This window comes from Gadus morhua, chromosome 11, assembly GCF_902167405.1.
Source record: "Gadus morhua chromosome 11, gadMor3.0, whole genome shotgun sequence".
NCBI lineage: Eukaryota > Metazoa > Chordata > Actinopteri > Gadiformes > Gadidae > Gadus > Gadus morhua.
This window is the reverse complement of record NC_044058.1, coordinates 10149937-10161538: the sequence shown is the minus strand read 5'-3', so window position 1 is coordinate 10161538 and position 11602 is coordinate 10149937. Positions and strand designations below refer to the sequence as shown.

General features: G+C 41.5%; 2 long non-coding RNA genes across 2 annotated transcripts; one reads left to right on the top strand and one right to left on the bottom strand.

Annotated features, from left to right (window-relative positions):
* Positions 1-7030: 7030 nt before the first annotated feature.
* On the bottom strand, positions 7031-9262 carry LOC115554575 (uncharacterized). The gene is made up of 3 exons (XR_003978618.1): positions 8865-9262; positions 8344-8429; positions 7031-8042 (listed from the first exon to the last, which is right to left on the bottom strand). It is a non-coding gene; the product is annotated as an uncharacterized LOC115554575 (long non-coding RNA).
* An 832-nt stretch (positions 9263-10094) lies between these two features.
* On the top strand, positions 10095-11381 carry LOC115554573 (uncharacterized). The gene is made up of 3 exons (XR_003978617.1): positions 10095-10410; positions 10702-10843; positions 11172-11381. It is a non-coding gene; the product is annotated as an uncharacterized LOC115554573 (long non-coding RNA).
* The last annotated feature ends 221 nt before the right edge of the window (positions 11382-11602 follow it).

The following is an 11602-nucleotide window of genomic DNA, read 5'->3' as shown; positions in this document are numbered from 1 at the left end:
GCCGATTTCCTTTTACAGTCTTGGTTGACAAGGTGAGCTGCTCGCATATGACAGTGGGTGCCTGGCTAATCGTCCGACAGGCCTACAAGGTTGTTTAAAGTTAAAGTTAAAGCGTGTGGACGCGGCGGGTTGCTACACTTTTGAATAGGTTTATAATCTATAATTCAGCATGGACAGGTATGCGGAAGATAATGAGATCTATACACCTCTATACCTATATATCTACAAACCGGTATCTATACCCAGGCATGAATAGAAGAATGTTTTCAGTTTTTTCTTCCTAATGTTATTGCAATGTTGCACAACACCCCCAAAAAAGCAAACACTCCCCCCCGCCCCCCTGACCGCCCCCTGTAAAGAGGATGTAGCGCCAATGTGAGCCATGCACCGGCCCCCATTAAGGAGAGGTGTGAGGGTCCCCATCCGCTCTGCTGCACGACGACAGAGCCCATCCACCAGCAGATGGACTCCACCTGCTCCTCCTCCTAGCTGAGCAGAGTGTGGAGGAGTGACGCTCAGCGCACACCAGATGGTGCCATTACACCCTCCCCCCCCTTCATGGCCACTCGCCTACTACCAACACAACCCCACACACACCAACACACACACACACGCACGAGCGCGCACACACACACACACACACACACACACACACACACACACACACACACACACACACAAACACACACACCGGGGATGCACACACTCTCAGCCCAGCGACAGCGGTTCATCGTACCGTCAACCGTAGCGATTCATGCGGAAGGTGGAGTGGGGCCGTGGTGTGTTGGTGGTGGGGGTTTGTTGTGTGATGTTGGATACATGCAGTGTGATGGTTCGGTTGTGAGCGGTAGCCTTGTGCAAAGATTAGACTCCATAAGCCACGTTAGAAAGTAGCTCAACCCTGATGAAATTGGTGAGTCTCGTTTCTTAAACAATTTTTTAACTCCTCTATTCAAAACTCGGACCATGTATCTTTATAATGAACCATTGCTGAAAAGGCTTACATCTGGGTGGTCCTCTTCATGGAAATTTAAGTTGACTAGGCACAAAAATGTATAGCCAAATAACTCTTTGGCCTGGATCTGCATGAGCATTTGTTAATAGTCATACTTTGGTGATGTAATAATTCAAAAGTTTGGTCAGTCATTTCTTCCATACAGTCAACCATGAATAAGTGCATTCTGAGGAGGAGCTGAAATAACTTGCAGAAAGCCTAGTGTCGCCAAGCTATATTTCTGGGGAAGTTAAATCAGCAGTCGATTTGAGTTTGGATCACATCCCACTTACAGTTTTTCTCTATCCGGACTTGGTTCCTGTCCAATATCAGAACCTGTAATAAAGGTGTTGAAGAATTGCCTATCAAAACAAACTCACCACACACCCTGGAGGCCTAGTTACGGCCTGCATCCCATGTGCTCTCCTCTGGAATGAAATGTTGAATATAAATAAAATAGAATGATGGCACCTCAGCCATGTGTGCGATTTTCCCAAAAATGCCTCACTTTCCGAAAAACATAATTGCCATCATGGAAAGAACCGGGAGAATCTGTCCAAATGTGAGAGGTTCTGTCTAGAAGTCTAAATCTAAAGATTTATTTTCTCATCTCCACACGTTTGGCAGATATCTGTGATGAGCTCAGTGTGGTGTTGGTGTGGAAAAGGGAATTATGGGCTTATTCCGATAATACCCGTTTTTTCCCCTGGACGCGAGTGGCCTCATCTAAAATGAAACTGACACTTTTATGATATTCTTGTGAATGGAATATGGTGGAGCCGTATCCAGCAAAGAAATCCATGTTGCGGGCAAACTAGTCACAGAGAGTAAACCTTCCTGATGCTATTGATATTGGCATATGAGTTGATTATTTGCCCATTTAATAGGTAGTATTACATTAAGCAGAGGACCCCAGGGTGCTAGGCAGGTGTTTGGTGTAACAGAGGTAATACAGAGATAATCGGGAGATAATATAAAGTCCCTGAGTTCAGGTGTTGCCCTTTTGGATTTGAATATGCCATTAGCATGGAGTCCTTTGGGTCGAGCGAAGGGGACTGAATGAATTATTTCATCTTACATAACAGCTCTTACGTGAAGGTGTTTTTTTTTTCAGTTTGTTTCTCTTTATTCAACTCTTTCAGCCTGCCGTTGCCACGGATGCAGCATGATGAAGTTAATTTGGTCTTTTACTTTGAAAAATAGGAAAGAGAGAGTGAATCTCTTCTATTTATGGATTGGTTGTTAGGCTGTTCTCCCTGTCAGCAGCCTGTGGATGCAGAGCTACTGTTGTATTGATTGCAGTATAAACGATTGGCCTTGTACCTTGTAGATGAGACAGCTCTGCTAATACGGCAGAGCTCTCCCTGAGGTGGCTCCTTCTTAATGGATGCTAGGGAAATTAAGTTTTAATTTGACTTGACACCAAATGGAAGACTATTACATTTCGTGGTGCTTTCAAAATAAAAGCTCCCCAAAATAATCACAAAGCTAGATAATGTCACTGCTCTATCAGCTGTTTACACTGGGATGGCATCTTTTTAAAATCACATGCACACTTTGCACAGAAGTTAAAAGCCTTGACTATTGCCTTTATATCCAGGACCCTGAACTGTAATCTTTTACATTTCTGTGTTGTCCATTCATCTTTTTCTAAGCAGTCATCTTTTTGTTTCAAATGATGCAATATCCTCCATCCTTTAGTTTGTTTTTATTTATTCATCATACAAAGATCATATGATGCAAGGAAAAAAAAAATAAGAGTGGGGTGCCTAAATGTTAGTTCACATTTATTTTCTCCCATTGCCATGTTATTTTAGAGAAGGTTCTCTCCTTCCGCATCCTACCACGAGGAAAATAATGTCCAGGTTTGTGTGTGTGCTTCTGTGTGTGTGCGTGTCTGTCTGTGTGTGTGTTCTGCTCAGTGGAATGACGATAAAGGAAAAGTCCATCTCTCCTGCCTCATTCTACAAGGGGCGACAAAACGATACTAATGTACAGGTTTGTGTGTGTGTGTGTGTGTGTGTGTGTGTGTGTGTGTGTGTGTGTGTGTGTGTGTGTGTGTGTGTGTGTGTGTGTGTGTGTGCGTGTGTGTGTCTCTGTGTGTGTAGATTGTTCTACTCAGTGGACTGAGGATAAAGGGGAGGTCACATCTGTGTCTCCCTACCCAGCAGCACACACCAGGGACACGTAAGCCACGTGCACGCCTATGGCAAGCCATCCCCGCCAGAAAACGGCATCATTTAGACGCGTATCACCTTCATTACGCCGTAAAAAACGCCGTAAAATGTAGAAAAACGCCGTATTTTACGCCGTCATGCGCAAAAAAGCGCCGCAATTAAGCCTTTCAAGAGCGCGCTTAAAAGGGCCAAAAGCGCCGTTTTGAACATCAAACCGCGCGTAAAATACGGCGCTTTTGTGCACATCACGTAAAATACGGCGTCTCTCTAGTATGCTAATAATCTCTGCCCTTCTTTCTCTCAGCCAATGCATTTGAAGTGTTTGCGCCCAATCGCTGAACAAGACAAGCAGCCCAAATCAGTTTAGCACAGATCTGCTTTGAGGAGTTCTCCTCTCATTTGTTGTTAGTTGTAGTGTCATATCGATATATATTAGTAAATCCCAGAGGTGGGGGTAAGTCACTCATGTGCAAGTCACAAGCAAGTCTCAAGTCATAACCTTCAAGTCTCAAGCAAGTCCCAAGTCACTGTGGTGAGAATCAAGCAAGTCACAAGTCAAGTCATTGCTCAGGTCAAGCAAGTCACAAGTCAAGTCATACAAAAATCTGATGATCTAACCCAGTTTCCACATTTAAAAATCGGTAAAGAGAGTGGTTCATAAGTTGAGATTTTTTCAACATTAACAATAACAATGTCTTAACATTAACAATAACTCAAACTATTCAAAACATTCCAAAACCATTATGTGAATAGGCCCAAAACTGAAGGCAGCTCTGTCCAGCACAAATGTCCTGGTAGTGGTTCAACTGAATTTGGGGACTGGAACTTGAACCCTCTTAATTTTTTTGCGGTATGCTGAGAACAGCCCAGTCTGACGCTCTGGCTCTGAGGGTGTAATTTTACTTGAAAATTACTTGAAATCCTTCTCATAACCCACTTACAGCCACTGAGTTAGAAGTAGCCTACTGACATGAAAATTAAACAAGTCAATAATCTGTGGAACGGGAAGGGCTCGAAAAACTCCAGCCTATGATTTTCAGAACAACCGAGTGGCATTGGACAGTAAGTACGTCAATCAAACGGTCGTACTGCATGCTCCCTGCGAGTGACCCCTTCGTGCGCGTGCCTGTACTCAAAGCTTGTGACCCAGAGCAAGCTTCTGTTTGTTGTTATCCTGCAGTAGCTACTGGAGCTAGCTAACTAGCTAATCCACATTTGGACCTAGCACTAGAATACAACCCTAAACTCCAACCTAGCTAGCCTGGCTCACTCTCGCGCATCTGTGTTCGCGCTCGTGCGTGATTGCGCGTCCATGTACAGGGAATGGGTGGAGTCAGAATCAGCGTTGAAGGAGAGGGGGTAGGACCATTTGAGTTTTGTATTTTCAAAATCTGCTGGCGTATCGCAAATCTCATATCCAACCTTAAAACTAAATTTAAAAAAGTAATTTCGAGTCATCTGTCCCAAGTCTAAGTCAAGTCTCAAGTCATGAAGACCAAGTCAAAGTCAAGTCGAGTCTTTTATCAGTGTTAGTCAAGCAAGTCTCAAGTCCTCAAATTTGCGACTCGAGTCTGACTCGAGTCAAGTCATGTGATCCATTTCCTACAGTGTGGTCACCGTGGCCGTGGCCCAATCGATAGAGACGCTTGCTCTGTAGGCAAGAGGTTGTTTAAAAATAAATAATAATAATACATATAAAGACGTTTCAAACGTTCCATCGAGTCTCTCGCATTCTACAATGGGCAGCTTTATTGTTTCCCATGGGAGCCGGCGAAACTAGATTTCTTCTTCGAAGGTTGTGCTCCACACAGAACCTCCTCCTGTTTTTCTGTTTCGGGTTTTAAAAAACAACACACAAACACAAAATCAAATGCCGTTTATTGGTTTATTCCTTTTGCCCTTTTTCAGTTTCAAAACCAAATCAGAAAAACCAAAAAACAATCCTGTTTGTTTTTTCTGATTTTGTTATAAATCGGAATATTCAAAGAACTAACCATACACGGATTCTCCTACCTCATCACTTTAATGACACACACAATGTGTGGCAGTAAAGTGACAGGATCATTCCATAGACAAAAATCTTTCCATCTAACTAATTTAATTTAGGAGGATAGTCATTGCACAGATGTAAGTTAACCAAGTATTCTCATTATAGCCTAGTTATATCCTAGTTTTGCATATTTATACATTGCATCCTATTTTCATATTTCATGTGGCATCTGTATTTTTATGTAGGCTACAGCATCTGTATTTTAAATGTAGCTTATATCTTCTTTTTACATTTTACCTTTTGCTGAGGTGGGCGCTGTATTAGCCTACTGTATAGGCTGTCTGTATTTGTGTAAGAGTTATTTGTATTGTGTAACCTGCTGGATTATGAAAGTTAGTTTGGGGTAAATAAAGTGTCTGTCTGTCTGTCTGTCTGTCTGTCTGTCTGTCTGTCTGTCTGTCTGGGGGAAAATGCCGTGAAAAATGTACGCACGGTGCAGGATTAGGACTGATATTATGTCGGCATAGGCCTAATCAATCGGGTTTTAATATTTGAAGCATTCATATCAGTCTATTCTTTTCGTAGTCTACTCTGCAGTTGGCCTTGATGGGGAGATATTTTTTTGCTTCCATGCACAAATAGTTGAATCCAACAACTTTCCTGCGTCTCCAGAGCCCATTTAAGCACCGTGTCAGACTCAGTAGACTGTTACAAGCCTCTGAACGTTGTTAGAGCATGGCTCCCCAGTTCATCAGTGTCTCTCTCTATGGCTCCCTCTCACTCCTTTCCACTGTGTATTTATATCGTTTGAACAAGAGAGGATGTTACGATGACTCGAAAATATAGGCTCCATGGCTGTAATAATTTAAATATAATTAACTTATAAAGCGTGTAACAAGACACCTGATTTGGCTGGCTGACTAAAAAGGCACTGAATTTGGAACTTATAACACAGGAGGTCTGGCTTGCGGACTAAAAAGCATTGCGATCATAAAAAGCGTGACCATCTGACAAAAGCACAAATCTGACAATAAATGGATTCGATCCAACAACCTCTTCCCTACATTGCAAGCGTCTCTATCGATTGGACCACGGTTATCACAACGTTGAAACTGCATTTACTAATATCTATATCTATATGAATATGACGCTACAACTAACGCCAAATGAGAGGAGATCTGTGTTGAACTGATTTGGTCTGCTTATCTTGTTCAGCGATTGGGCGCAAACACTTCAAATGCATTGGCTGAGAGAAAAGAAGGGCGGAGATTTGTGTCAATTTGTATAAGCAAGGCCATTATATATTCCTCTTCACCATTTGGAAATAGCTATTGGTTTATTCAAAACATTTGACATTTTCAATATTTTAATCTAGTTAGAATCTGGATCTGCATAGCTTATATGTATCTTGTATGTATGAAATATATTATGGAAAGCATTGTGTGGGAGTGTGTGTGTGTGTGTGTGTGTGTCTGTGTGTGTGTGTGTGTGTGTGTGTGTGTGTGTGTGTGTGTGTGTGTGTGTGTGTGTGTGTGTGTGTGTGGGAGTGTGTGTGTGTGTGTGTGTGTGTGTGTGTGTGTGTGTGTGTGTGTGTGTGTGTGTGTGTGTGTGTGTGTGTGTGTGTGTGTGTGTGTGTGTGTGTGTGTGTAACCAACCATATCTACACACAATCGGGTAGAGTTCTCCTAGATGACAGCCATCATCCACGCTCACCCCCAAACATTGCTTTGCATGTTTAAAGGAGAACTTAACAATTGGAAGAAGATAAGCAAAGACAATGCTTAAAACTTTTAGGAGCACATGTGGGTGTTCCACATTTATTTGTTACATGCATATACTTTAAATATATACTATATATAACAGAGACAATATATATTGATATAACTACTCGTTTAACGTTGGAGATGATCTTGCGATGGGCCATGTCTTCAGATCTTCAACACACATTGTTCTTATAGTAAAGTATTACTTGTTTTAACGTAAGGAATAAACTCTCAAATCATGAGCACAAACAAGAAGAGAATTCAACAAGGTAAGGTCTACTAAAGGTTCAACAAATGACGATAAATGGAACTGGTACATTGAACACCTGACATACAGCAAGAAAGCATCCTCTTTTATCTTAACTTCAACTCCTCCTATAAACATTATGTTTCATAATATGCGCTGCTCTCTCCAGCTCCTTTCTCTCTTTCTTGGCATAATTTCTACCATTTTTAAATATGAAAAACCAAGTCAGTTGTGTGATACTACATTAGATTACCGCTTTATACTTTAAAGACGTAACTTAACTTCAGTGCATTGTGGTGGGGTAAGTTGAACGACTCAACTTTGCCCACAGCATGTGGCTTACGTTGTCCCACACCCACAATTTTGGAAACTGCCTAGTTTAACAATTCAGGCCAATCTTTAGCTAATTATTCCCATTGCTTTATACCTTGGCAAATCACCAACATTTATAATCTATATTTGTACGCATAAAATTGGATAAAATTGCTTTGACATAGCAGTCATTACCTGCTATATTAAAAATTTACTTTGACAAGAAAAAAAAGTTTATTGTGAAAAAAAACATACTTGCAACTTGACCATGGGTTTCTCTCCATCACAGCCAGACATACGGGTGCATGATGGGTGCTTCCTGAATTGATGGCCAAATTACAATTGTGTGTACAGGTGCCTAAATATAGGGGGTGGGTCCACTTAACCACTGGCTCATCTTACCCCACTCTCCCCTACACTAATGTCCTGCATGTATTCATAATTCATGTAATCATTATTGGTTGTCATCATTCAAGCCTGCTGGATCTAGTTTTTCTGGTGGAGCGCTCCAGCTCAGGTTGAAGTCAGTCCTCCCGGCTCTGGTCAGAGATGCAGACAGCTGAGGAGAGGAACAGGGAGAGCATATGTTCCTCTTACAGTCTTCTTTGACTTCAGTTTAACATCAATAACAGAGAGACCTTTAAAGGTAACCCTGCTAAAACTGTTCATTATAAACATGACACTAGTGTATTTCATCCTGTTTCTTTTGCAACAATACATTCTTAAGGTTGTCATATGGGAATATTAATGAAATCATTAAGGAAAGAGCAACTGCAATAACAAGTTACTGGTTTGGTTATGCTTTATCTGTAGTTAGCATTTTGAATACAGCTTTAAAAGAATGATGTCAGACGTCTTACTTGTAGACGGATGTTATCCTTAGTGTTTTGGTTTGTCAGGTCCAAGTTAGACTCGATCATTATCTTTATTCTGCTGTATTTCCGACCTATTTTAGCCGGAACACAGGGAAGATATCAAACTTTTGACTGGAAACACCTTAATTTCTTAGGTAAATCTCCCCTTTGCCCAATGAATCACACCCTAGAACGTGTCAAGAATGACACTAGGATGACTTGGCAGCACTCTTATGATGTTTAACCAATATCTGTTAACGTGCTGATACATTGGCATTGTTCATAATCAATCAATAACAGTGACCTTTAACGGCCCGATATGCAAATTGGAACCTGTCTTTGTGTTCGTACTTTTTCTGGTGGTTATTATTACCATGTTGCATTCGTTTTCCCAAAATGCTTACTCTGACCGAAAACCCACTAAATCTTAGTAACCATAATAAACGCATGCCACAGTTACCAACATAAAACTTAAAATGATCAGAATGTAGGCTGCCAAAATGAAGCCATATGAATATTTAATTTACCTGAGCAGATAAAAGGCAACGTTGCAGTGCATTCACCGTCGTGAAATCCACCGTCATACACCCCGGCACATAACTGATTATTGTTAATATTATTGGGCTCATTTCTCCACCAGGTTCTGAAGGAGCTGTTGGTCCCATCAGAAAACGTCCAGGGAACTCTGTAAAGACCAATCCACACAGGAGTAGTGATGTTGGACAAAACCTTTTGGTTCTCTTCTTCATTCTCTATCATGGCGAGGTCAGTGTAATGAGTACGGCAGTAACTCTTAGATGGCTCCCATGACAGTTTCTGCTCGATAAGATGGTAGGTTTTATTATTTGATGATCCTAGAGCAGAAAGAAATTGTGTTCAGCATTAACAGGCATGGCATGAAAACAACATTTTATAGTGTTTGTCTCTCTGTGGGCTGCTTGAAGCTATTCGTAAAACATGCCAATTTATGCATGTTTTTCATCTTAATATACAAGATGATGTATATGTTCATTTTATAATCTCTGTCAACGATAGAAGAACAAAACATGGTGTAGTGCTCCTGTACGTTTGTATACCTTGGTGGCTGTGTAGTGTATGCACGTGTGTGGGTTTTGTTTTATTCTTACCAGAAAAACAAACAAAGGCATACAAATCAGAACACATGACATCCCTCCAGGCACCATTAGTCCCAGTCGTCACACATTCCTCTTTGCCTGAATTATAGTCAGGCTCATCAGATGCAAAATTCATATAACCTGACCGGCTCCTTGTCTGGGTGGACCATCTCCACGAGTTTGGGTACAAGTCCATGGTCTTCCTGTTGAAATCATTCAGTCCTATCCATGACGTTACTGTTGTCATATCTGACAGCTGGTTTAGGACCTCCATGTTTGTGACAATGGCCAGGTCACCATTTCTGCTCCTGCAGTACTTCTGAGCCTCATACCAGGTCTTATCCTCTTCAACTAAAACGTATTTATTGAGTCCAGCGCCGGTGAAACATACACCTTTGAAGGATGGAAGTGTGTGTATAATAAGGTTATTAAACAAAAAGCATAAAACCTTTCATTATTCAATTGAAAATCAATTAATTGATGAATTCCGAGAGGGGTCTGGCTGCAGACATCCACCCACACGCTCCAGACATCCACCCACAGGCACTTCCGCTGCAGACAGAAACATCCACCCACACGCCGGAAATTGCTTGCTGGTGGATGTCTGGAGCGCGAGTTGCACATTATTCAACAGCGTACGGTGGCCGAGAGGGGTCACAACAAATGCAAACGCCGCAACGCCTGCATATACAGAAAACACCTGCAAATTCAGAAAACACCTGCAAATTCAGAAAACACTTTCATCGATTACACAACACGTGCGCTGCAAATGCCAAAACACATGCAAATGCAGAAAACCCCTGCATCGACTTCATAACACGAGCAAATAGGGAAACGAACTGCAAGTTATGACAACGGAAATGTGTCCCGGGGGACCATAATCAGTGACGGACCCATATCCGGTTGGCGGTTCTTTTCAATTACGAAGGTGTTAAGTCGTTTGATTGTGCTACAAGAGGTACGTGTTTCTCTTTTATTATGATATTGAAGTGGTTTTGTGTGTTTTCAACAATGACTAAATATGTTTTCAACATATTTAGTCATTGTCCCCATAACGTATTAGATAGTATTAGACAGATAATTGTTAAACGTTCTTCAAACGTTGTTAGCTGGAAGCTAGCTGGCTAGCTCGCTCCCGGTCACTAAATAGCATTATTTGTGGTATTTTCTACATTGTTGTCATGACGTGGTAATGCAAGAGAAGGCCTGATATCGGAACTATTTATTTTTTATTTTTTTTATCTTTCAGATTGACATGTTCTGCCCGTTCTGTGCGGTGCAACTGGGGGACGCTCCCAAGTTTTGCCCGTCATGTGGGCAGAATCTGGGGTTCCTTACACAGCTCCCATCAACTCCATCCACCTCGTCAAGCGAAGGCTGTGGGCCTACAGGTAACATCCCTCACTGTGCTTCCATTACTCTGTGCTGCATAAAAATGTCCCATGGTTATAGCTGTCAGCAAGGCCACAATTTATCAACCCCCGCTAAATAACCATAGCTAAAATGCATCAGTGTGCACCCCCCCAGCTGCACGCTGCTCCGGGTGTAGTAGTACTACTAGTAAATACTAGTACTACTAGTAATAGTGGTATCCCTGGATGGGATGAATGCAGAGAAAGAATCCCCCCAAGGGGATTAATAAAGTATACATTATTATTATTATTATTATTATTATTATTATTATTATTATTATTATTATTATGTGTGTGTGTGTGTTAGTGAAGGAGACTAGGAAGGAAGGAAGAGCAGCTCAATTCTTGAGGTTCAGGGAGGTTAAAGAGGCTGAGAGGAGGACCTCCTTTTCAAAGCTTAAAAAGAAGCAGGCCATTACAGTGAAGGTAAGTTAATACAGAGGTTTTAGGTCGTAATGTGACTATTTAAGACCCAGTAGTCATGTTTGTTTTTTCTTTTTTTCTCTTCTTTTCTGATTTCTGTAGATTTCGATTGGCATCATGTCAAGGACCAAGAATGGTTTAAAACCTCAAAGAGGGAAAACCATGCCGTTAAATGTTGAACCCCAGTGGTCAACAACCCAAATCTTGCCAGCTGCTTTAAAGAAGCAGCAAGATTTTAATCAAAACGCAATGGTAGATGGAGAATATGTGCTTCTCTATCCTGATGGATCTCAGGTAGAAAATATACCTGGTACA